The sequence below is a fragment of the Hemicordylus capensis genome, chromosome 3 (assembly GCF_027244095.1).
Source record: "Hemicordylus capensis ecotype Gifberg chromosome 3, rHemCap1.1.pri, whole genome shotgun sequence".
Classification (NCBI taxonomy): domain Eukaryota; kingdom Metazoa; phylum Chordata; class Lepidosauria; order Squamata; family Cordylidae; genus Hemicordylus; species Hemicordylus capensis.
The window spans coordinates 11,283,329-11,310,193 of NC_069659.1; the positions used below are offsets into that span (position 1 = coordinate 11,283,329).

Here is a 26,865-nt window from a genome sequence, read left to right on the forward strand (position 1 = left end):
TGTGGGGCATGCAAACTATTCAGCAGGTCTATTTCACAGGCAGCAGGTCTAAGAGGCCGCTCCTTAAATATTCCGCAGCAGCCCAAAGCACCTGGCTCTAGCATGGCAATTCCACAGACTGGGGCACCTTAGTCAGCAAGGAGCAAATCATGAAATAATTCAAGGATTTCCAAAGCACCTGCCGAAAGCCCTTCTCCTTTGCATCAGCCCCTGTGGCTAAATGAAAGGGCCCTGGAACATTTCCAGGTAGCAGGCTTTCCTGCAGGTTGACTGCGAGGCTTTACTGTGAGTTCAAAGTCCTGTCCCCCCCCCCAAAAAAAAACCAACGCAAAAAGCAGATTTTTTAAAAACTCTGGATATAAATCAGGCTACACTCTTAACACTCAATGGAAAACTCGAAACATGTCTGGAGTGCTCCCTGATAGCTTGCAGGGGCTTCAGGCGAAATCTGGCTGATATGTGAACGCACCCCCCACCCCCCTGATTCTGGAGGAGAATCGAGCTAAGAGCCCCATCGGGAAAACACTCCAGGAGAGCAAGAGAGAGTTTATCAAGTGAGTAGGAAATGGAAGGTGGGCACAGAGAAGGTGAACTTAACAGTAGCTGAGGAACAGCTGAGATTAAGCTTCCCTCGTCGACCTGTTGCTCAGAATGAATAGTAAACACAGGCCCAGTGAGCCTCATGGCGGAGTGGGGACATGATGAACTCCCTAAGCTTTGGCCAACATTCTAGCCACTACACCATACTGAGGCTATTCTCAATCGCCCAAAAGGGGGCTAAGGGAGCCTAGCCCGCTTTGGGGTGATCGTGGGCTGCGACGGGAGCAACGCGGCTCCAGGCAGCAAACCTCACTAAGTACTCCTCCCTGGTTAGCCTCATATTATCCCTCCCCGTTAACCTCATATTTTTGCTCGTGTGCTGCTGCGAAACGTGGTGACACACAAGTAGACCCCCGGCCGGGAGTCTCTCCAGGCTGCCCCGAGCACTCTCATGGGGCATCCTGGAAGCCCCTTCCGGGGGCTGCACAGCCCCCATCCCTGCAGCCCCCACTGGCTCCATGACGGAGCCGGCAGTTGTGCAGGCGGCTGATCCGACCGCCCAGGGCTGCCTCTTGATTGTCTGCGGGGAGAGCGGGCTAAGCCCACTCTCCCCGCAAACCCCCTTACAGCTCTTCACACTAATCGTGTGAAGAGCCTCACGGTCTCCCATTTGCTTGACAGAAGAGCCTTTTAGCCCAAATATCTAAGCTACATAATAGAGCAACATACTGAATTGCCCCTGGAGCGCCTTTGGCTGCTCTCTGCATGTAAAAGGTGAATTAGTGTAAAATCAGACGGGTGTAGTCTTTTAGCTTTTAAGTGCTTTGGGGTCAATGCTGCCATGTTGCCGGGTCACAGGGTCGCCGTTATTAGCATATGGTTTATACGGATCATCACCATTGACTTGTATCTGGGGAGGGGGGGAGTTTCCTCAAGAGGTTCTTAAACAAACCCAATTTTATTCAGCGTATGGAATTTTATTGTCATTATCCCTGCGCCCAACTAGAGAACATGCTGTGTTTACACAAGAGGAGGCCAAAGGCCAAACATGGAGCGCAGAAGCCCAGATACTGCAAATCAATATCTTGCAGCTTGACATCTCTGCTTTTAAAGAGCCAGCTCTGGGGAAGCTCAGCTAATGCAAATCGCAGCATTGGTCAACTTGGAACTCATAATTTCTCTCTCTTATTCTCTCTCTCTCTCTCTCTCTCTCTCTCTCTCTCTCTCTCTCTCTCTCTCTCTTTCTCTCTCTAGCACAGAATGCTAATTTCAAATGGTGAATGCTCAGCAAAGATGAAAGGGGCTGATGGCTCTCAGCGCTTTGGTTAGGTACTTTTAGTTTATGGGGAATTTTTATGGCACAGCTGTCTATGCTACCAGCTCAGCACTGAAGCACATGTCTAGGAGTGTCCTCCTGGGAATCTCTCACACTGATGCCAGACATACATATGATGCTGCTTTCTACTGAATCAGAACATTGGTGAACATTGTCTACATTGACTCATAGCAGCCTACCGGGGTTTCAGGCAAGGGACTTTCCTAGCTCTACTTTGAGATGCCAGGGATTGAACTGGAGACCTTCTGCAGGCAAATCAGGTGTTTTACCACAGAGCTGCCGCTATTTCAAAAATAAGTGCTACAGACCCTGTGGAAGAATCTAGGGAGCTTGACTCAGTTACTCTGGCAGCAGAACAAAGGAACAATTCTCCAGCAGAGGGAGCTATTGGCCTCACTTTTGCTGTTCTACAGTGCCACCCAGATAATGGCCAGACAGGGTACTGCACTCTTCTGCCTAACTGGGAGAGGTTATTTGGGGTCCTGGATAGCCTGATAAAGCTGTTGCTTCTGGATTGGCTTCTCGGTTTAGGCAACATATCAGTTTAACAGTGCAGACTCTGAGCGCATGGCATGACGATGTGCCTGGTGGTGGCTATGTACTTGCCTCTGGCTCTTTTCATCTCTGGTCACTCTTCCAGACCTCATCCTCTGCCTGACCTGATTCTACCCCTGCCTCTGTCCACCCCCACATCTTTGGTTGCTATTCTGGACTTTGACTTTAGCCTGACTTGGACTTAATACATGCAACAGCACTTCCAACTGGCTGCATGCAGGTCTGATCACACAAGGCCCTGTCAACACCAACATTTCACAGATAACAGGGACATGCTTGTAAACCACTCTCGTACCGAGAAGTACTTTATGAGATCTTCTTCCTCCACTGCCAATTAACCCTCTTCAGGCATTATGTCACATCTCTGTAAAGATGTCTGTAAACATGAACATGTAGTTGTGTGAATAACTGTAAAAGTGGTCATTTTAAAAGTGAACCTGGATGCAGGCCCCCTCGAATGCAAGGTATAAAGAGGAATTATACTTCTGTACATGTGTTAATGTACAAATAACTGCACATGCATTCAGACCTGTACCTTTGTACACTGCACACACAAGGCCCATTCACGCATTATGTTCAGCACTCATACAATGACTGTACACAGGTACAGATCTGCACACAGGTACTGTCATTCACACATTATGCTGAACTCAGGTACAGAAGTCCACTTCCTATCTGTGCCAGGCATTTGAAGGGTCTGTATCCAGATTCACTTTTAAAATGGACACAGGCACAGCCATTCACACAAACATGTGTATGAGTGTGCAGACATCTGTACACATGTGCTTTGAATGTGGCATGTATTGGACTGTAGAAGTTATTAGAGTGGGGCTAGGAAACACACTCAGACACATGGACACATACATGACAATCTCATAAGCCTTCTTCCCTTCCGAAAGTTGGCTAAAAATAGGAACATAACACAGGCTATCATCATTTGCCAGGATTAGGGACCAGAAAATGGGAGTATAAACAGGGACAGGGTTTTTGTGGATAGTAGTGAGCAAGAGGAGGCGCTTGCCTCTCCTATAATTTACTAATTTAGTAAATCAGTTTTAATTTACTAAAAGAGTGGATAAACCTACTCATTCAGAGCAGCAATATAGGGATGCTACTCTGTGCTTTGGTAGACCTATTCCCTGAAATAGGTGGGGAGTACCTGGCTTGGTTATTCAGTGCTGAGGGAAATGCACTCTGCATATGTGCAGGGGCACCTTCTTTCTTGCAAGATCCCCGGCAATGCTAATGCAGCTAGTGGCTGGGACGATACAGTCCCTGAAGTGGGCTGAGGATGGCTGTGATTCTTTATTGGTTAGACACTGGTGCGCCCAACAGCATGTAGAGAGGCGCAAGGGGGGGGGGGAATACAGATCTTCAGAAGTGGTGTAGACTATGCATACAAACACAGAGCACATGCACCCCAAATGCAGCCCCACCAACTCCAAAATTCACCACCTGCCACTGGTCTCGGCCTCCCCCAGCATTACGTGTTCACTCCAATTGAAGCATACAGGTGTTTTGCAGCTATTCCTCCCCCCACCGCTGTCCCCATCAGCTGGGTGGGCTAGAGTGAGATAAACACACTGCGGGGATACACTTTTTTCCTGAATAGGCGTAAGGGGGGTGGGGAAGCAGAATGTGAGTCCAATTCTGCAGTTCTGCTAAGGCAAATTGTGTTCCAGAGGAATTCTCTTCTGGACACTTGTTGAAAAATACCACTCAGCTGCTTAGTATAGGAGCAGCTTTGCCTATCTTTCTGCACGCCAGATCTCCGTATCCACACTTGCCTTCCCTGAAATAATACCTGCTCCGGGAACTCTCCACTCCCTGGACTCCTGATTTGGCCAATACCCCTTCACAACAGAATCGTTAGACTCTATGAATACATTAAGTGCCTATAGATCATCTACCTTCTGGGAGGATTATCATAAGCCTAGCCTGATAACACAGCCTAAGAACTATTTAAAAATTCAATTTTTAAAAGTACTGAAGCTTACAAAGAGCCCTTTCCCTCCACTGTCATATGCTGTGTTTGCTGCAAGACATTACTGCCTTGCTTTGTAATGTTTAACCTTTCACTTGCTTTCCTCTTTCTTTGAAAGGCATAGCTTCTTCTTCTTCTTTTTTTTTTTTTGCTTGCTTGCTTGCTTACCAATTACCACACAGAAACTGGGCAAAGACCATTGAAGAAATGCGTCTGTATGTGCTTTTAAATCTGTTCCTTCCCTTTCATGATCTAAAGCACAGCTAAAGAATTTGCTCTGCATAGTGAAAATGTAGACATCATCTTTTCAAACTTACCCATGAGGGACAGAAACTTAAAAACAAATGCTGAGGTTCCAATGGGCAAAACAAGCCAATGCGTAACACGGCCCTCTCTACTTTAAAGTGATCACGTTGTAAGAAGACTCAAGGGTGCTATTAGGTATTTGTAAAATATTTCCATGCACAATGGACTCGCTCTCTGATATGTGTGATGCTACTTTATTCTGTTCTTGCCAGTGCCTTTCAGTTGGCAGTGATTTCACCAGAGTACTCACATGACTTGCGGATGTCAGGTGCATTAATTCTGCAGATCTGACATTTGCAGATATGACCTGGCGGAAAGTAACCCAAGAGTTTGCTTAAGGTCACTCAAACAGCAGTCCTATTGATTCGTTTGGTTCATTTTTATTCCCCTTTCTTGAACACAATCAAAGCACCATGCAAGTATCAGGCAACAACATCCATAGAATAAAAGTAAGGTTACAAATCATCATAAACATACAACAGCATCCACTTAAAGCAACAGAAGAATCGTTACTCCAAATGTCTGTGGAAATAAAAAAGGGTTTCAAGGGTGTTGTAAAGCGGGAAGAGGGGGAGCCTGTTGAAGCTCCTCAAGGAGGAAACTGAAGAACCACCGTGCCACCACCAGGAAGTTCCTGTCTCTGCTCTCCTGCCAATCAAATTTCCAGTGGGTGTGGGGCAGAGAGCAAGGCCTTTAAATCCATCTCTAGGCTCAGGGAAGGATTATTTATTTATTTATTTATTACATTTACATCCCACTCTTCCTCCAAGGAGCCCAGAGTGGTGTACTACATACTTGAGTTTCTCCTCACAACAACCCTGTGAAGTAGGTTAGGCTGAGAGAGAGAAGTGACTGGCCCAGAGTCACCCAGCAAGTCTCATGGCTGAATGGGGATTTGAACTCGGGTCTCCCCGGTCCTAGTCCAGCACTCTCACCACTACACCACGCTGGCTGAGTTGGAATATTAACTCTGATCTCCTAAGCCCAACTTCAATGGCTTAGGCCTGGTTTCCTCACAGGGCATCATTCCCCCATATCCCTTAAAGTCTAAGATTTGTGTCCTCACCCCAGCCCTCAGATTAACACAATGGACAAAGCGATGGGGCAAGGGAGAGGCCAGTGCATTTTAAGCAGGAGGCTACAGGAGGGCTACCCTTTGACTCAAATGGAAGGGAATGAGGCAGGTGGGAGTTTTGGATCTCAGCTGCCTTCTCCTGGGTTGGGTCCATCTTGTTTACACCGACTGGCAGCAGTTCTCCAAGGTCTCTCACGCAGGAGTCTTTCCCGGCCCATTTGGAGACGCGAGGGGCTGAATAGGAGACCTTCTGCATGCAAGGCCTGTGCTCTGCCATAGTGCTACTGCAGTAACAAAGATATGGCCCCTAGAGAAAGACCTGCTGTTCTGGTAGCTCCAGGTCTTAACACTCACATCAATTTTGGAGGATGAATACAACTGAAGGAAGCCCAGGCGGGTGAGTGGCTGGGGGAGTCAGTCATGTGACTTGCCTCTGGGGGGCCCCCCAAGGCAGTGGGCCCCCAGACAACTGTCTCCCCTTTTCCCTATTGTAGTTACGCCCCTGCACAGTGCCATTGTGCTGGCCTCTGTTTCTGGGAGTAAAGCATCTCTGGCTTTATGAAAGCATCTCTGTATCCTCTGTTGCAGGATATAGCCCCTTCTCGAAACTTTGTGCCCTTCCCTTGCACTGTGCGAATTCTGCAATCAAGGAAGGAGGAGGGGGAAATGATCGTCTGCAAGCAGGGTGCAACAGAGGCGGGAGGCGGGGGGGAGTGCGTTCCTGCCACTCTTGACTCTGGAGCTGGGCACTAGTCCTGGGCTCGCCGCTGACGCCTACCTTTGCACCCAGCTCACAGCCCATCATTTCCCCCTCCTCCTTCCTTGACGCTTCCTTGACACTTACTACTACAACAGTGAACATTTATATACCGTTTTTCAATCAAAATTCTCAAAGTGGTTTACATAGAAAAATCAAGAGTGGATCGATGATTCTCTGTCTCCAAAGGGCTCACACCCTAAAAAGAAAAATGTGGTAGGCACCAGCAACAGCCACTGGACAGATGCTGTGCTGGGCCTTCTCTTAAAAGGCACATTTAGCAGGAAAGCGATATTTTCTCTAACATGGACCAAATAAAACCGGTAAAGTTTTAACTTTAATTCCCAGTTGGAAGCCGGGCGTGCGGGGCCCTCGAAAATGCGGGGCCCGTAGCAAACGCTACATTTGCTACTACGTTAATCTGCCATAGGCCAACTGGGAGTTTGCATGGCTCCCGAACCCAGCCTGGCTGCTCCTCCTACCCTGAGAAGGATTTTGGGAATGTCCCCAGTGCAGACAGCAGTGAGCTAGATGGAACAATGGTCTGGCTCGGGAGACCGCAGCTTCCTATGTTAGGAACATTTTTGACTGATTGACAGTCAAAATATATTGCCCAATATTGCCCAATATCAATAATATATTGCCCAATATCAATATTGCCCAATATCAATATTGCCCAATATTGCCCAATATCAATAATATATTGCCCAAAATATATTGCCCAATATCCACATAGGAAGCGGCCATATCCTGAGTCAGACCCTTGGTCCATCTAACTCAGTACTGTCTACACAGACTGGCAGCGGCTTCTCCAAGGCTGTAGGCAGGAGTCTCTCTCAATTGATTTTTACTCACCTGCCAATATATGCTAATTAATTAATTAATTAATTGAGCAATCAGTGCAATCCCCTATTGTTCACTGACTAAGATTCCTTTGATCAGTTGATAGTCTTAGTTGTTGCACTTGACTTAAACTCTCAAACTATAAAATAAAAATAAATAAATAATAAATAAATAAAATAGATCTGTGAACATTCATAAGATCTTGGGAAGCTACCTTCTACCAAGTCATACCCTTGGTCCATCTTGCTCAGTATTGTCTACACAGACTGGCAGACTTCGTCAAGGATGCAGGCAGGAGTTTCTCTCAGCCCTACCCAGGGATGCCCGGGAGGGAAACTAGAACCCTCTGCATGCAAACATGCAGGTACTCTTCCCAGAGCAGCCTCTTCCATTCAATGCAAACCCGGGCTGACCCTGCTTAGGAAAGGGGACAATTTCTGCTTGCTACCGCAGCGCAGCTCTCCTCCCTGATGTACATCAGGTCTCTTGGATAGGACTTCCATGGGTTATGCTGGTGCCTTGTGCTTTGCAGAGGCTTCCAGCTTCTTTGCATTCTGCCTCGTCAATTTTTTGCAATGCAAAAAAAAGAAGAAGTAGACACAGCCAAGCCGAGGAAGAACAATTCAATTTACCGTTCAGCGGGGTTCTAAAGCCACTGTAATTGAATGATAATTTGCCATGAAGCATGGATGTCAGCCCTTGTGTTTGCCTCTTGACCCAACAGGATACGGAGAGCCAAAAAATGTCTAGCAGATAATTACTGCTAGACTAACCCTGATGTCTTGATTATTATTTGCAGGCCAGTCACTCTGAGATAATTCCCGGGATAATATCACGGGGGCCCAAACCTTCTCCTGCATAATGCAACACTTGCCTCTGCCTTGTGGCCTCTTTGCCTGGGAGTCACACTCTGATTTTGTCAAAGGCATTTTCCTAAGCAAGGAGACAGAAGAGGAGGCATAAAGAAGGGGATGTGGAAAGCTTTCACCCAATGAAAAAAGCCTCGCTGCCCCTGCCCTTTGAGGAGGAAGCCATGGATATAGCACGGCACTACCTTAGCAAAGAGCTTGGCATGAACTCCTTCAAAGCGTTGAGGAGGAGAGCTGGAGCAGAGGAGGAGAGCTGCTCTTGTGGTAGCAAGCATGAACTGTCCTCTTTGCTAAGCAAGGTCCACCCTGGTTTGCATTTGGATGGGCGACTACACATGAATGCTGTAAGATATTCCCCTTAGTGGATGGGGCCGGAGCTTGACGGTAGAGCATCTGCTTGCGTGCAGAAGGTCCCAAGTTCAAACTTCTGCTTGAAAGTTTGGAGAGCTGCCGCCAGTCAGTGTAGACAATACTGAGCTAGAGGTACTAAGGGTCTGACTCGGTAGAAGGCAGCTTCCCAGAGGTCCCCTCAGAATTGTTGAGTGCTGAGACAAGGGTGTGGTCCTGAGCCAGGCAAGATGTGGCTGCAGCAAGCACATAATGGTCCAAGGCAGTGGTTCCCAACCTGGGTTCCTCCAGATGATGCTGAACTACTACTCCCAGCATCCCCTGACACAATAAATTGCAATTCAGCAACATCTGGAGGAACCTCTGGTCCAAGGGCTAGAGCCATGGGTGGAAACATGGCCTGGCTGAGGAGTGAGTCAGGTAAGGCAAGGCTCAAACGTTTCCAGGTTCCAGCTCACCATGGCACCTGAGCCAGGCAATGGACAGGTGCAACCAGGAAGAGATGTGAGAAAGCAAGGCAGGCTACTCCCTCCACATCTGCCCAGCTCGAGCAGGTGATGAATCGATGCAACCAGGATGTGGAGGGAGCAAACTGCTTGCCCGTCACCTGCCTAAGCGAGATGGACATGACCAGAAGGAGGTGTCAGCAACCCAGTGGGGTGTCCGCCTCCCATATGGAGCTAAAGGCATTGCTGGTGACAAGTAGTGAGTCTGCCTCTGAGGAGCAGGAGCAGGCTCCTAAATGTTTGAGCAGGCTCCTAGAGCCAAGGGAAACATGTTGAGCTTGGAAGTTGAAGTTGGACATCACGGTGACGTGTGCCTCAGATGAATAGGCTGGCTCTGTAGCCAAAGCGTCATTGGCCTAAATGAGCCCAAATACAAAATGATGGGGATCAGGCTGTAACTCAGGGACCGAACATCTGCTGTTTTGAAGGTCCCGGGTTCAATCCTTGGCATCTCCAGGTAGGGCTGGGGAAGCCTGAAACCTTGGAGAGCCACTGCCAATCAGTGTAGACCACTGATCTCCACTCTTTTTCAAGTGGGGGCCCCTCTGGCAAAGCACCTCCCACGTGAGAGCCATTTCCCACTGTGATGACCTCTAGGCAGTACTGTGCTTTTCTTAGAGCTAGGAGGGCCCTTTTAAACAGCTGGAGCCCCTAGGAGGAGGAAAGAACTAGGAAGGTCTCCACTTCCTTCCAAGGTGGTGCAGGGGCTCCAGAGGGCTCTGTTTCCCTTAAAGGAAATCTCCCCCCAACACACTCTCGGTGCAGGGCCAAGCACCGCACAGCACGGTGGGAATGGTTGTCTCTGCATGGTACCGGGGGGGCTATGCAGAATATTCAGTGGCCAAAGCTTCACACTGGCCCAATAAAGTCAGGGAGTTGGTGGGGATCATAACTGGTCGCCGGGCCTTACGATAAGGAACACTGAGAAGGCCCAAGACTCTAATTGGGTATAAAGCAGCTTCCTGTGTTCCTATGATCCGCCTCCAAGGTCAGCTGGCAATTATTGTCGCCTAGGTGGTCTCAACCTCTCATGTGTAGACCAGGCCTGACGGATCCAGGCTATGGAGAAGGCCTTTGGGGGTGACTTGGAGCACACAGTAGCACACGGAGCCTCTTCTCCTGACCATATGAGGGTGGGCTGGATGGAAGACGCACTCCTACCTCATGCCTCCCAGTCAACCAGAGCCTGCTGTTGGCTCTGCAACTCACACACCCACACAGACAGGGCAGCAGGGATCTCCGTTGCTGATATCAGGAGCTAGGGCCTCCAGCTATCCCACAGTGCACTGCACAAGCAGCAGAAGGCAGCCCTCAGGACTGTAGCAGCTCTCCTCTCCCTGGCCCCACAAGCCACAGGACTCTATGGTATACATAACTGCCAGCTGCTGGGGAACAGTTCATAGTGGCCAGGTAGCACAGATGGTCAAAACAAAAGGCAGGACCGGCTCTGTTGTCCCCCTCAGCTAAGCAGGGTCCACCCTGGTTTGTATTTGAATGGGAGACTACATGTGAGCACTGTAAGATAATTCCCCTTAGGGGATGGGGCCGCTCCGGGAAGACCATCTGCATGAAGTTCCAAGTTCCCTCCCTGGCATCTCCAAGATAGGGTTGGGAGAGATTCCTGCCTGCAACCTTGGAGAAGCCACTGCCAGTCTGTGAAGAAAATAGTGAGCTAGATGGACCTATGGTCTGACTTGGTAGAAGGCAGATTCCTATGTTCCTTTCCTTAGATGTTAACCTGGGTAGCGGATCTGGGCTACCAAGGTTCAGAACTATTGGGTTGGGAGGACTCCGGATTACCCAGATGACCATAGATCCCTGAGTTAAACCTTTCCTACCTAGGAATCTCTGGTCATGAGAACAGGCTCACGGTGTTACTTCTCCAATTACTAGTACACCTCTAGGTGGCACTAGCGTTGATTGGATGGCACAAACAGTTAAGTTCTTCAACCAGTATGACAAATAACAGCCTTTGCGAATGAAGTACATTTTCCACCTTAAACAGAAATAATTTTATGGGGTCATCAGCAAAATCCTCATATTAACCAGCTCCTTGGAGAGCATTTATTTATTTATTTGAAACATTTGATATACCGCCCACTCCGAAGACTCTGGACTCTTCTCCCTTCTTTGGGAAGGATTTGTGTTTTCTTTTATTCTTTTAAAACAAGGAATATATCAATAGAACAAGGACCTAATTTTTTTTTTTTAAAGAAGAGAAGTTTGTAATATACAACCTGTTTATAAGCACCCGTACTAAATCACTGTTCTCTTAGGTCCTGGCAAAGACTCACTGGGCTCAAAGTTTATTTACCACAGGATGAAGTAGCACAAAAATAATAGGAAAGAGTTGGCTGAAGCAACACAGAGTATATTGAAAACGCTTTCCATCTGCTTGTTATCAGCAGCCTATTGGAAAGAAGCAGCTAACCATTAAAAAAAAAAAAGAACATGAGATTTAGATCTGCAGCTGCATCTTGATAACAGTGGGGAGTACATTTTTATCTTGACAAAGAACCTGTCAGGTTTGGAGTGGGAGGGTGGGTGCGTATCACTTCATCTGGACAGCCTTTCTGGGACTAACACCAATATCTCAGGTTGATATGCATGGACCAAACCAGGTTTGAATATAGCCTTCAGCATGAACAAAATGGCCTGGTTCACACAGTCATTCAAATCTAGGTTTAATGTAGGTTACCAACATTAGCAGGATTGTGTGAACCCATGCCAAGGTGGTTTATGGTTTATGATAAATCTGAGATTGCTGTCTTGATGTGGGTTCAAACAATCACGCAAATGCTGGCAACTAGGGATGTGCACGGTCCGGAGCAGTCCGGACCGGCACCGAAGCGGGGGCCTTACTTTTAGGGCGGGGAGGGCTTACTTACCCCTCCCGCCTCTTTGCCCTCTCCAGCGCCCGTATTTAATAGACTAACGGGGCGCTGGAAACCAGCCGCCTCCGCCCCCCCCCGCCACGAGCAGATTTCTCTGAAGACTACCCATACCCCTGCCGCCGCCGTAGCCCGCCAGCCAGCCAGCCCTTCCTCCCTCCTTCCCAGCTGCCCGCCCGCCCGAGTCCTCACCGGAATGCTTTGTTAAAAAACAAGAGGAGCTCCCGGACAGAGCTCCTCTCGTTACGAAGGCCTGCTGCAGAATGAAGGCGCTTTGCGCGCGCGCGCGCACGCGCACGCCGCAAAGAATGCCAATCGTCGGAGGCCCGGTCTACCTGGCCGAGCCTCCGGCGATCGGCGTCCTTTGTGGCGCGCGCATGTGCACGTGCGCAAAGCGCCTTCATTCTGCAGCAGGCCTTCGTAACGAGAGGAGCTCTGTCCGGGAGCTCCTCTCGTTTTTTAACAAAGCATTCCGGTGAGGACTCGGGCGGGCAGCTGGGAGGGAGGGAGGAAGGGCTGGCTGGCTGGCGGGCTATGGCGGCGGCAGGGGTATGGGTAGTTTTCGGAGGAATCTGCTCGTGGCGGGGGGGGGCGGGGGCGGCTGGTTTCCAGCGCCCCGTTAGTCTATTAAATACGGGCGCTGGAGGGGGCAAAGAGGCGGGAGGGGTAAGCAAGCCTTCCCGCCCTTAAAGCAATACCCCCCACCTGGACCAGCAAGTGCCGAACCGGTCCGGCAGTTTGGCCATTCTTTAGAATGGCCACCGGACCGGTTCGGACTCACCCCTACTGGCAACCCATATCAAACCTAGATTTGAATGATTGTGCCAGTTAGGCCACTATGTGACCGTGGCAAACCACAGTCCTTCAGACCAATGCTCCCTCAAAGGCATGCACGTATGCACATGCTCACACATTTTTTGACGTCTGCTCAGTTAATTTTAGATCCCGCTCAGGTTTGAATCAGGAAAGCCCCACTCTGCATGCACATGCGCACACACTGCCTTGATACTGTCACCAAGAACAAAATTCATTCCATACGCAGATGAAAAAAATTAGAGAGAACATGCTTCAGACTGCAATGTGAGGATAATACTAACCTGGTTCTGGGTTATCTGAAGGACCACCTAAAATTCCACTACCACCACCACCCAATTTTGCTGCTACATTTGCAAGCAGTGAAATGGGGTGGGGTGGGGTGGGTGGGGGGCCCTTTTTTCAAATTTTTTGGAGTGAGGGTCTATTACCAGCAGTCATGCGCCACCCAGGGGCTACTGGCTGGCAGCTACTGGGAACAAGACGAACCACCAAGTGAAACAAACCGAGATGCACCCACCCAAGAAGGTCATGTAGCTAAGGGCAAAGTTGCATAATCCCTTATGCTCTCAGTCCGCTTGCACAAGAGTTGTGTTTACACAACAAGGATAGCTAAGAGCTTTGCATAATTCCCTGCAACACATTTGAGCTGAGGAAGAGGTTTCACTGAAGGCAGAGGTTTCACAGCATGCCATAGACTTTGCAGCCTATTGCACCAGCACAACACTGGAGCGGTATTAAAGCGCCCAACTTAGCAGAACTAGCGAGCACAACATCCTTGTACTAGTACAGCATTCATTTGCGTGCCAGCGATGATTTTTACTCTCAGTTCCATCTCAGAAATTTTTTATTTATTCACTTATGTATTTATGTTATATCACTGTGTAATGTCTTTCTGAGAGGGATTCTGGTGCATGGCCAGGAAGGATGCATATTGGCACAGAGCATCTGGGTAGTCAATGAGGCTATTCACATGTGCAGCCTAGTCTAGAGAAGCCCAGCCTGGGCTAGGATGCGCATGTGAAACACTGGGATCGAGCCCGGTTCTGGTGCTGCCTCTGCATCAAGCCCGAGTTTGTAACCTGAGGTTTAGCTGAGGTTTAAGCTGAGGTTAAGCGAAACTATGGCTCACTTAACCAAAGCCGGAGATTGTCTGAGTATTTGCCACCAGCTTTTCCCGGCCCACCACTATTTCAGGCAGCCAGCTGGGAGGAAGGAGCAGCCGTGCTGAGCGCAACAGCTGCTCTAACAAGAGCAGCCACCGCCCTCGTAGTGTGTGGAGTACCCTATGATGCAGCGGGAATCCTCCCGCTCCCAGTCCAGTTCCTGCTGTTCCTCGAGTGGGCGCATGGTGGGGTGGAGTGGAGGGCAGCCACTAATCGTCTGCTGGGAAAGGCAGGCAAGATCTTGCCTTCCCCTCAGCCCTCGCAGCGGCTGCCGGAGGTCGTGTGAAAGACCTCAATGAGGCGAGTCTCACGATCAGTGAGACCCGCTGGAGGGGATTCTGCGGGGAGAGCAGGCTTAGCCCGCTCTCCCCGCAGACGATCAAGGCAGCAGCCCGGGCGGCCGAATCGGCCACCCACATGATTGCTGGCTCTGTCGCGGAGCCAGAAGGGGCTGTGGGGATCGGGCACCGTGTGGCCCCCGGAGGTTCCAAGATGCCTCGCGCGAGTGTGCGGGGCATGCTGGAGAGACCCCCTGAGCCTGGGAGGCTGTTTGCAGCCTCCTGGCCACGGGTCTCCTCATGTGTTGCCGCGCCATGGAGCCACACCGCAGCCACGACCAGGAAGCCCGGGTTAGTGGAGCGCTTGCTCCGCTAACCTGAGCTAAGGGGAGGGCTACTTTGGTGGGCTAGCCGCCAGGGAGCCAGAGGGCTCAACTGCAAGCCCGCTGGTTCTCACGATGGGCTAAGCTCCCTTAGCCCGCTTTCCAGTGATCGTGAGAATACCCTCAATGTGTTTCTGCTCCCCCTCTCCATGGATGAGTTGTTTTCCTGATCTACATTTCCCTGAATCTGCCATTAGCCCCACTGGGGGAGGTACCTGTATGTTTTTACCCTGAGAACTAAGCTTTCGTAAACCCGACAAAGCCATGTATTTTACGGATATTGTATGTAGCTGAGAATTTGTGCACCATCTTTGACAACTTTACTGTTATAGACTCCCAGTATTTGAGATCATTTTACAATCCCCCCCACCAATCTTTATATTCCCCAGGCCTGCAATTAAATCTCCAGAACTGGCCATCCTCTGGATAATTAGTTGAAGCCCTCGGTGCAGAGGAAATGCTTTATAATCAATATTGCCTCTCCTTGTTTACTCTACACCCTGTCGCTAGAGTTTAGCTTGTCTACAGGGGTGCTACATTGAGAGGTATCAAATTAGACCCTTTCCTCCCGTTAATCTCCTAAAGTCCGGACCCCGAGAGACACATAGGTAAGGCAAATAAGTTCGCAAGAGCATCCTTAAACATGAACTACTACAATTTCGCTTCAGATATTCCTTCATGGTAACAAGCTTGCTTGCAATATCTGGGATTCACAAGGAGCCCACTTTACTTGCCACATTGTTATCGGCCACTTTTTACAGAAGTTCGCATCATACGGCGTTTCCATGATTTGAATTTTTGAATTGCACAAATGTTCTTTTGGCATATTTGTGTCTGGTTGCACATTAAAAAAGTCCTGGATTCCATTGCAGTTGGGCAATACATTATTGAATGCTCCACCTTGTTAAAAAAAAAACATAGCTGTGCATTTCCCCTGGAGAACTCAAGGAATGCAGATTGACACTGGCTGGGGAAACATCCCTCCCTCAATGCTGTGGTGAACATATGAAGCTGCCCATAAGAATTCCCCATTCACAGCTCAGTGATAGAACATCTGTTTTGCATATAGAAGGTTCAATCCATGGCAGCATCACCAGGTAGGGCTGGGAGAGACTCCTGCCTGAAACTTTGGAGAGCTGCTGCCGGTCAGTGTAAACAATACTGGGCTGGACGCACCAATGGTCCGACTTGATATAAGGCAGCTTACTATGTCCCCATTCAGCCATGAAACTAGCTGGCTGACTCTGGGCCAGTCACTTTCTTTCTTTCTTTCTTTCTCAGCCTAACCTACTTCACAGGGTTGTTGTGAAAGAGAAACTCAAGTATGTAGTACACCGCTCTGGGCTCCTTGGAAGAAGAGCGGGATATAAATGTAATAATAATAATAATAATAATAATAATAATGAGTCAGAGCATTCTGATTCAATATGGTGTAGGTTTCAAATAAGGGTCTTTCCTAGCCCTACTTGGAGATGTTGTCAGCTATTCAATCCGGGACCCCCTTGCATACAAAGCAGATGCTCTACCAATGAAACTATGATCTCAATCAAATTCAGAAGGCACTGAAGTTGTCTGTACTCACTACTATGGTACCAATTTTGGTTCAAATTGGTTAGATGGTCCACAAGTTAGCCCACTTGCACCTCAAATGTTCACGTGTCCACCATCTTGAACTGGGGTGGATGACATCATCACAAACTACGCCATTGATTATGGCATAATCTCCAAACTCCAACCACTGATTACGCCCTATGTGTAGCAAATCTGTTTCAAATCGGTTAGTAGGTTCACAAGTTAGCCCACTTGTGCCTCAAACATTCATGTGTCCACCATCTTGAATCAGGGTGGATGAAATCATCACAAACTACACACTGAGGCATCCCTATGTGTCCCTACAACTGTACCCAATTTGGTTCATATTGGTCCAGCATTGCGAAGTTGATAGGGGGATGGACACATAAACACACAATGCTGGGTGATCTCATAAGCTTTACTTTTGTTAAGGAAAGTAGGTTAAAAGGGGGTCAAGAAGGAATCTGATTCTCCCCTAGAACCTGTCCATATCCCCGTAGGGTGGATCCCCTCCTCCTTCAACTACTGTAGCCTCCAAAGACCATCAGAGCTGACAGTTCACATTCTCCACTTCCACCTTCCCTGGCTATACTCCCTTTCATCATTTACTTCAAAGGAATCTTATCAGTGGCTGCCTCAGTTGTGCATCAAAGTGCCCAGGTGTCAGCTCGGGAACTCAAGGTAAGTAATGATGCTGGGATTATTGAGCTTGATAAGAAGGATTTCAAGGTAGGAGAGTAAACACGCTTTCCCCATTTGTGGGGGGAAACCTATCAAAGAAAAGAAAAGAAAAGAAAAGAAATGAAAAAGAAATGTGATTGTGCTGCAATAGATGGTCAACATAGTGGGTGGGGAGAGAAGAAAAAAGTTCAGATAAAAACTGTCTAAGTATGGCAGCCATTTTGAAATGTAATTTATCTAGTTTTTAGTCATTGGATGTGTGTCCTGCCCTTTCTCCAAAAAGCAACGAGTTGTCCTAAGTGGTGAGGGAGCTTAGCCTGAGAGCTGAAGGGAATCCAAGGGAGAGAGTTGTGCTATGCAAGGACAAGGCAGTGGAGTGGAATCAGGAAAACCAATAGTTTAATGGCATAGATGTGATGTACAGAGAGGCAAGTGCAGACTGCTTTTCAGGGCTCTTGCTGCTGGCTGTTTGTTAGCCCCGCCTCTTTTCCAGGACTCGAATCCAAGTAACTTAAACCCCTTTCAAAAGCTGGCCTGGATCAAGGAATGGGCTAACCAAAAACACCACAAGAGCCAAACTAATCATTACTGGGCGATATATTTGTTTGTTTGTTTATTGAATTTATATACTGCCTAATATAGAAATCTCTAGGAGGTTATTACTATTATTCAGCCCTCTGGGACATATTTAGGGGTGGCACAGAGAGCTTCCTGGGGAAGGAAGGGTGTCAAAAATTGCCTCTTCCCTGGTGCACTGGTGCAGCTAGGTGGGAAGTTCTCTTGGGTTCCTCCTCTCATGGCACCTGTGTTTCCTTGCTCTGAATGTCAGCCATTACGATTAATAAAACATATAAATTTAGTTTCTCAACCAAAAAAACCCCACAACTCAAAGTGCTTTTCATAGCAAATATATATATGAGAAAATGGTCCGGAAAGGGCTCACCATCTATAAATATAATTCTCCTGGGTGTGCCTTTCGAACGTGCGTCCCGGCAGCCCAGCTGATTGGCTGGACTGCGGGGGCGCCTGATTGGGTAAGGCGCACCCAGGAGAACAGTGGCGGCGGCCATAGCCTGGCTGGGCGGATGTGGAGGCAAGGCAGTGGGCCAGGCGGCGGAGGCAGGCCCCAGCCCAGCCACAGATGTGAGGCGGTGGGGGTGGCCCGACCCAGCCCGACAGCGCGGTGATGGTGGTGCGGCGGGGCGGGGGCAGCCCAGCCCGGCAGCATGGTGGTGGTGGCGGGCCCGGCCTGGCCGCGGGTCGGCCCGGCTGCGGCAGCGGCACTCGGCCCGGCAGCGGCGGCGGCAGCACTCGGGTTCAGCTAGTCTTTAGAAAAGCACAAAGAAAATATCAGCAACAGCTACTGGTGAGGGGAGAGCTGGTCTTGTGGTAGCAAGCATGACTTGTCCTCTTAGCTAAGCAGGGTCCACCCTGGTTGCATATGAAAGGGAGACTAGAAGTGCAAGCACTGCAAGGTATTCCCCTCAGGGGATGAAGCCGCTCTGAGAAGAGCAGAAGTTCCCAAGTTCCCTCCCTGGCAACACCTCCAAGACAGGGATGAGAGAGATTCCTGCCTGCAACCTTGGAGAAGCTGCTGCCAGTCTGTGTAGACAATACTGAGTGAGATGGACCAATGGTCTGACTCAGTATATGGCAGCTTCCTATGTTCCTATCCAAATGGACCCTGTTTCTATAGCAGCTGTTAATACATTATACTATATTTATTAGTGGATTGTTATTTTTGTTTCGTTTTGCAAATACAGAAGAACTACTCCTTTGTGGATGTCGACGTCCAATATTCTCTGAGTACTCAAATGTTTGCTGGACATTCTTTGAATATTTGATATCTGTATCTGACTCCTAGCAATATTACATTTCATTGTTTGATATCTGACAAGTTGATATCTGACAAGTGGTAGCATTTGACAATCCTGATAGCTGATACACAATGGTATGTCACAGCAGGTGTTTTTTTAAAAAAACTTTCTATCCTGTGAACATTTTCCACATTATGGGAATATAGACAGCTTCTTTATTCCCATACAATTGGTCCATCTAGCTCAGCATTGTCTGCTCTGACCGGCAGCAGCTCTCCAAGGTTTCAGGCAAGTGTCTTTCCCAGCCCTACCTGGAGATGCTGCCAGGGATTGAACCTGGGGCCTTCTGCCTGCAAAGCAGATCACTTAACCTCAGCCCCATTCCCCACAAGCTGAAGCAACTGAAAGTTGAGGGAATGATCTCACATTCAAAGGATTTCACATTCGAAGATTTTACATTCGCATATTTTTATATGTGAATATAAACATCTCATTTACAATTCAAAAGTCCTAATTAAACATCTCATTTAAAAACTGGAAGTGCAGTGGCTGACATCCTGACTCATGAAGCACTTGCAGAAAGAAGTTGCACCAGCGTAAATTATGCTAGCTACCTGTGCTAAATTAGGAGCTTGTGTTCCAGAGCAGTGTTGTGCTGCAGCAAGAAAACTCATCTGTTTAAAGGGAACTTTAGAGAGAACCATAGCACAAGAACAATATTCTGCAAATCCCCAATTTTTTGCACAAGTTTGCACTCTTCTTCCAGAAGTGCAACCTTCTCCGTTAGCCAACTATTTCCAAATATGGGTGAATATTCTCTTTTGCTCTGAACTCTACAAATAAAAATGAATTCTCAAGACCCTGGGATCTCACTGAGTGACAAATGTGTGTATTCCTGCTTTGCACATTAGGTTTTGTCCGGGCACCTAGAAATGCAAACATCATTGGCCATCCTCCACCAAAAAATCAGCATGCTAATAATGGCTTAATCGTGATGACAAAGAGCAAAAACCACATAACCGAAAGTTCCGAGGTTAGAAGAGAGCTCTCATTAAAATGTCAAATTGGTATTTGCTTGTATTCTTCCCGACCAAAGCCAATCAAAAAATGAAAATAAAGTAACAATAGCTCAAGATTGACTGACGCACACTATCTTACTAGGAATCCTTTGGCTAAATCTTTTTATGAAAAGGCCAAAGGCATTGCATTAAGTTTCATTTTTTTAAAATAGCCACCTGTATTGAAGTTGCTCTATGAAGCCCGGCGGGGCCGGCTGCTTCTGTCCTGCTGATCACGTACTCAAATGTAAAGTTCACCTTCTCGTGGCAGGAGGCGCCTTTCTCTCGCACCCGATCTGCAGTGGGGAGATAAGGGGCGAGTGGATGACTCTTGAATCTTTATTGCAAGAATCCACGGAAGGCCCTGCATTCGTTCTGAATGCCAGCATCAAACACATAATTGCTCTATCTGTCAATTTGCTGTCAGTTTTCCTACTTGAGCCATGTTGGAAATAAAATATGGAGAAAGACTGCAAAAGAGGAAGAGACACAGGCAAGAGGAATAAGAGAAGAGGAAAGGCTGGCAGTGGTGTGTAGCTCTGGGCATCCTTGCATTTTTTTCAATCAGATTAGTTAGCATACTATGATTTGACTGATGCAGAATCTATCATCAATTAAACATGTATTTTATTTATTTACCTGTACATTTCTATCCCACTCTTCCTTCAAGGAGCCCAGAGTGGTGTACGTGGTTATGTTTATCCTCACAACAACCCTGTGAGGTAGGTTGGGCTGAGAGGTACGCGACTGGCCCAGAGTCACCCAGTGAGCTTTCTGGCAGAGCAGGGATTTGAACTCAGGTCTCCCTGGTCCTAGTCCAACACTAACCACTGCACCATTTATGTTAGGGGTAGGCAACCTTTGGCATTCCAGCTGTCGTTGAACTAAAGGAGGTGCTTCAGAGGCTCTATGAGCACACTTTGTAGCTCCAGAGCGACACTAGTCTGGAATGCAAATGCACAACACCGCACAACATCCTTGCGCTAGCTAGCCCAACGTCCTGGCACTAGTGCAGATTTAGTCTGAACGTCAGCAGTGTTCCCTCCAACAGGGCTTCTCAGATGTTGTTGACTATGGCTCCCTTAATCCCCAAGCCAAGGTCATTGCAACTGGGGATTCTGGGAGTTGTAGTCAACAACATCTGGGAATCCCTGTTAGAGGGAATACTAGACACCAGCCTCTGTTTCCTACAGTGGCCAAGCAGAAGCCTCTGGGAAGCCAACAACCAGGGCAGGCACGCAATAATCCACCCCTTCTGTTGCTTCCCCAGCAACTGATGTTTATAGGTACCCTGCCTTTGAACATGGCGTTTCCACAAAGTCATCATAACTAAACCAGTGACAGAGCTCTAGGGATGTGCACGGACCGGTCCGGAGGCCATTCTACAGGCCTCTGGACCGGTCCGGACATGGGCGGTTCGGTCCGGCAAGATTCGGGTGGGGGGTTCAGTTAAGGATGGGGGGGCTTTACTTACCCCTCCCAACAACGGTGCCGTATTTCGTTGAGCAATCGGGCGGCAGGATACCTCCCTGCCGCCCGCTTCAATCCCCCCTTGTGGCTCCTTAAGAACTAAGAATCGGGCGGCAGGATACCTCCCTGCCACCCCCTTCAAACCCCGCTTGGCTGGCGGCCGCCCCCTTCAATCCCCCTGCTGCCCCCAATCCCCCTGCCGCCCCTTTCCTTCCCGTTCTCCATTGAAATCGGGCGGCAGGGTAACTCCCTGCCGCCCCTTTGCCGGCTTGGCTTTTGAGCAGGCAAAGGGGCGGCAGGGAGTTATCCTGCCGCCCGATTTCTAAAAGGAACAACTGCTCCTTTTAGAAAACGGGCGGCAGGATAGCTCCCTGCCGCCCCTTTGCTGGCTTGGCTGCAAATGGCTTTTAAGAAGCCATTTTCTTAAAAGCCATTTGCAGCCAAGCCAGCAAAGGGGCGGCAGGGAGTTATCCTGCCGCCCGTTTTCAATGGAGAATGGGAAGGAAGGGGGCGGCAGGGGGATTGGGGGCGGCAGGGGGTTTGAAGGGGGCGGCCGCCAGCCAAGCGGGGTTTGAAGGGGGCGGCAGGGAGGTATCCTGCCGCCCGATTGCTCAACGAAATACGGCACCGTTGTTGGGAGGGGTAAGTAAAGCCCCCCCGTCCTTAATGGAACCCCCACCCCAGTGCCGGACTGCAGCTCCGTGGTTCCGTGCACACCCCTACAGAGCTCTACTCTCTGGAACTAGTTAATCCTATTTTAAAGCTGTCTAGACACCTGGCCATCACCATATCCCATGGCAGCCAGGTCCATTAATTAAATTTCCAAACAGAGACTAGGCAAGGCTATAGCAAGTCTTCTACACTGCACAAAGCAGGGGGATGGACTAGAAGTCCTCTAAGATACCCTCTCAACTCGGAATGTTAATTCTGTGATTCTATGAAATTATGCGTAGTCTGAAGAAGTGCTTTCCCCTGTCTGTTCTGAATTCCTTGCTAATCAATTACACTGGACAACCCCATTCTAGAATTTGTGTGTGTGTGTGTGTGTGTGTGTGTGTGTGTGTGTGTATACACACAAACAAACACACACTGCCCCATCCAAACGGCTCTGGGCGGTGCACAGTGGCAAAAATAAAACCCACAAAATAGTCCTTTTAAAAATCATCATTACAAAACAATTTAAAAACAATTTAGAACCATTAACAATTAAAACATTTTAAACAGTTTATAAACCCTGGAAGGCCAGGCCAAACAAATACGTTTTCAGGGCTCTCCTGGAGGCAAACAATGAACTCAAGCTACGGATTTCTGCCGGGAGTGCATTCCACAGCCCAAGAGCAGCTACAGAGAAGGCCCGCCTCTGAGTTGCCACCAGAATTTTCAGTGGTAATTTGAGGTGGACCTCTTCAGATGACATTAACATGCGGCGGGGATCATGCAGAAGAAGTAGCTTTCTAAGGTAGCCTGGACCTTAGCCATGAAGGGGTTTAAAGGTAATAACCAGCACTTAGCATTTTCCCTGGAAACATATTGGCAGCCAGTCCAACGATTTTAAAACAAACGTAATATGGTCTCTCCAGGTTACCTCAGAGACCAGTCTGGCAGCTGCATTTTGAACTAACTGAAGTTTCAGAACTATGTACAAAGGCAGCCCCACGTAGAGCGCATTGCAGTAGTCAAGCCTGGAGGTTACCAGCTGATGCACCCCTGTTTTGAGGTCGTTCTCTTCAAGGGATGGACGCAGCTGCTGAATCAGCCAAAGCTGATAGAAAGTGCTCCTGGCCATAGCCCCCACCTATTATACCAGGGTGAGGCCTGGGCCCAAGAGTACTCCCAAGCTGTGTACCTATTCCTTCTGGGAGAGTGTAACCCCATCCAGCACAGGAAGATCTAACTCATCCCTCAAATTCTGAACCCCTACAATGAGCAACTCTGTCTTGCATGGATTCAGTTTCAATTTGTTATCCCTTGTCCAGCCCATTACTGCCTGTAGGCAGGCATTTAGGGAATGAATGCAATTTCCTGATGATGAAGATGACAAGGAGAAATAGATTTGGATGTCATCAGCATACTGATAGTCCTATCCCCAACTCCTCTAGGTGATCCAGAAGGATACCATGGTCAATGGTATTGAACGCCGCTGAGAGATCCAAAGGAACCAGTGGAGTCACACTCCCTCTGTCAATTCCCTGATAAAGGTCATCCATCAGGCCAACCAAGGCTGTCTCAACCCCATAGCCAGCTCTAAAGCCAGTTTGAAATGGGTGTAGATAATCAGTTTCCTCCAAAACTGCCCGGAGCTGGTCAGCCACCACCCTCACAATCACCTTGCCCAACCATGAGAGAATGGAGACCAGCCTATAACTATCCATCACAAAGAGATCCAGGGAAGGTTTCTTAAGAAACAGTCTAACTATTGCCTCCTTCAAACAAGGAGGCACCCTACCCTCCCTGAGCGGTAACTAGGCCACCTCCAACAACCTCCCTGCTAAATGGAAGTAGCCGATGAGACAGGGAAAGAAGTCTTCTCCACACCATGCATATATTTTTTTAATAAACTTCTATAATATTCCTCTCTTTGTCCTCTTTTTTCCTCTCAGTTGCGGCCCTCCAGATGTTGCTGAACTACAAATCCCAGCATCCCTAGCCACAATTTATTGTGGCCGGGTATGCTGGGAGTTGTAGTTCAGCAACATCTGGAGGGCCGCAGGTTGGGGAAGCCAACTAAAAGACTCAAATGCTTTAGCCTTTCTTTATCAGGATGGTGTCCCAACTCCATCCACCATTCACAGTTCTACTACAACCTTTTGGAGATGGGGAGGTCAGAACTTTACACAGTATCCCAGGTAAGGTGTCGCTATAAATGTGTATAAGGGCATTGCAATGTAGCCAACTTTAACTTTCCAAATACTCCCTACTATGTCAGAGTCAAATCATTAGCTTTCATTCTAGTTTCTTTAAAATATCCCAAACTCCTTGAATCCTTTTCACTTGTGAAAGAGATAACAGCATTGTGGCAGGTCCCATTTCAGCTCAGCCTTAGCTTTATTTACTAAAATATTTGTACCCCACTTTCCCAGAAGTGACATCCAAAGCAGCTTACAATACATGGAAACAAGCAAATGACAACAGTAAAAAAATCTGCATTTTTTAAAAAATGCAGCAGCAAGTTCACTAATCAGAACAGAGCTAAAACAAAGAGCAAATACAGCCACAAATACTGGATTTTTGTGCATATACCCTGCAGATGAGTATAACCCCCACTCAAGAATAACTTATATATTAAGTTATATATTTCTGAAAAGACCAGCACAGCCAACACTCATGTATCCCCTAACCCCTGTTAAATGAACAAAGAGGCACCTTTTTAAAGTGGTGATTCTGTTTACTTACCAGGGGGAGAGCAACTGGCCCTATCCAGCCCCCGCACAGCATCCCTCCAGTGTCTGTTGCTGGTGTCTATCTGATGTTTCTTTTTAGATTGTGAACCCTTTGGGGACAGGGAGCCATCTTATTTATTATTTCTCTATGTAAACCACTTTGGGAACTTTGGTTGAAAAGCGCTCATTCATTCATCCCCCACACTGGAGGAATTATGGGTGCCCTTGAGGAGGAGAAGCAAGGAGATTCCATGTGGCACTTCCATCAACCAACCAGCCCGCCAGCCAGCCCAGCAAGCAGCCTGTCCTGTCCCCAAGTCTCACAAGGTTCCCCAGTCTCTCTCACACACCAGTCTAGTGAGACGAAGAGCTCCATCAAAGATGCCCACCTTTGCTCTTTCTCCCCGCCGGCCTGCCTGCCAAGGGATGCTGCAGAGGAAGGCAGCTCCAGGTCGAGGCGCTTCCGGAGCAGGAAGGGGGTCCCTCCCCGGCAGCAGGATGGGCCACTGTTGCTCCTCAGTGCCTGCCTTTCAGTTCTCTGGCTTGCTCCTGATGGTCACATTCCTGCTGCAGCAGTGGAGGCACCAGGAAGACAGCGCAAGGCCCACTTGCCACACCAGGCGAGGAGAAGAAAGGTGAAGCAGCCTCCCTTCTTCTCCAGTCTCTCCCCAGCTGTCTGCCTGTCAAGGAGTGCCAGCAGGGAAGAACATAGGAAGCTGCCATATACCGAGTCAGACCATAGGTCCATCTAACCCATGATTGCCTACCCAGACTGGCAGCGGCTTCTCCAAGGTTGTAGGCAGGAGTCTCTCCCAGCCCTATCTTGGAGATGCTGCCAGGGAGGGAACCTGGAACCTCTGCATGCAAGCAGACAGGTGCTCTTCCCAGAGCGGCCCCATTTCTTACACTGCTCATGCCTTATCTTGGAGATGCCAGGGTGGGGACTTGGAACCTATTGCATTGAAGCACGCAGGTGCTCTTCCCAGGGTGGCCCCATCCCCTTAGGGGAATATCTTACAGTGCCCCCACATACACGCTCCCATTCAGCTGCAAACCAAGGTATACCCTGTTTAACAAGGGTACTCCCATTCATTCCCTGAAGGAAGACACACCACTCTCTGTCCCTTATGCCCTCATGCACAGAGCAAGCTGCGGATCACTAGCCTATGTAAAAATAATTTTGAACAATGTACACCCCTCTTCCGGGAAACAAAAGAGTGTAGGTGTATACCCCATGGGGTATCTACACAAACATATGGTATGATGAAATTAAAACAAACTGTTGTCTTAGTGTTAAGGCACTGGCAAAGGAGGTGCCACGTGGACCTCCGATCAAGCTACTTTTCATGTATTCGTCATTACCATTCACCTGGAAAGTAGTTCAAACTAGGTCCTTAACTGATCTTTGTTGCTTGCTAGCTAGCATAGTTGAACTGCTAATAATGACAATGACACACCCATTATGAAAAATCTATTCTTTCAGTCATTCACTGGCTGGCTTCCAGGCTGACGATGGGTTTGCATGTCAAAGTTGTGCACGCACAAGCAAGTTGCGTAGCTATGCAAAGCTGTGGGGATGCTTGGAGTTGCGTTTTTGCGCAAACATTCCCTGCAATGTATATGGACTGAGGGAGAGGTTTCCCACCAGGAGGCGCACCACAGGCTGTGCAGAACATCTTGCGCAAGGACACTGTCAGGCTGGATGCTCGCCACTATTTATTATCAGACTGAGAACGTTGGTTAAATACTCGTAGGGATGCCAAATTGGTCACTAAGAAGTATTACAGGCATTTCTGTAATTACCAACGGAAGGTGTGGCAAACCTCCCATTCCTGCAGCTTATTGCTAGCAGCACGCTCAGTATACAGCCCTTCCAAGGGGTTTGCTGCACTCAGAATATCCCAGAAGTTCAGTCTGGCCCAGAAGGAGAGACGTCACACCTCAAGGGTGGGAAGACCTATACGGAATTTGCTGTTTATAAGCCTGCATTGAGAACTTACTCGAAGCAGGCCCATAAATATCAAACTCTGGGAAGGACTCAAGTGTCCAGCAAAGAATATTATTATTTGAATAAAGTATATGTCTAACTAAATCCCTAAACTCCGGTAAATTGCTTTATTTGACCTATTCAACCATTTTTAAAAAAGTATTTCAATATTCAGCCATTGTTATAAAGGAGTCGAAACTACTTAGCTTAGCAAAAGTAGTCCCAATTACGTTTTCCTGCAATGTATTTA

The 26,865-nt window shown here is 48.3% G+C and overlaps 1 protein-coding gene across 8 annotated transcripts in view; it reads right to left on the reverse strand.

Moving 5' to 3' along the window:
• Positions 1–26,865, reverse strand: part of TENM4 (teneurin transmembrane protein 4) — a 1,105,140-nt gene that overhangs the window by 633,903 nt on the left and 444,372 nt on the right. For 5 of the 8 annotated variants that reach the window (XM_053305915.1, XM_053305917.1, XM_053305914.1 and 2 more), the window contains one exon: positions 19,956–20,074. The exons of 2 other annotated variants lie outside the window; for them this stretch is intronic. The gene's annotated coding sequence lies outside the window, so the exon portion shown is untranslated. Of the gene's footprint in view, positions 1–10,280; positions 10,368–19,955; positions 20,075–26,865 lie in introns of those variants that run through there. One more of the 8 variants, XM_053305920.1, reaches the window with a different exon arrangement.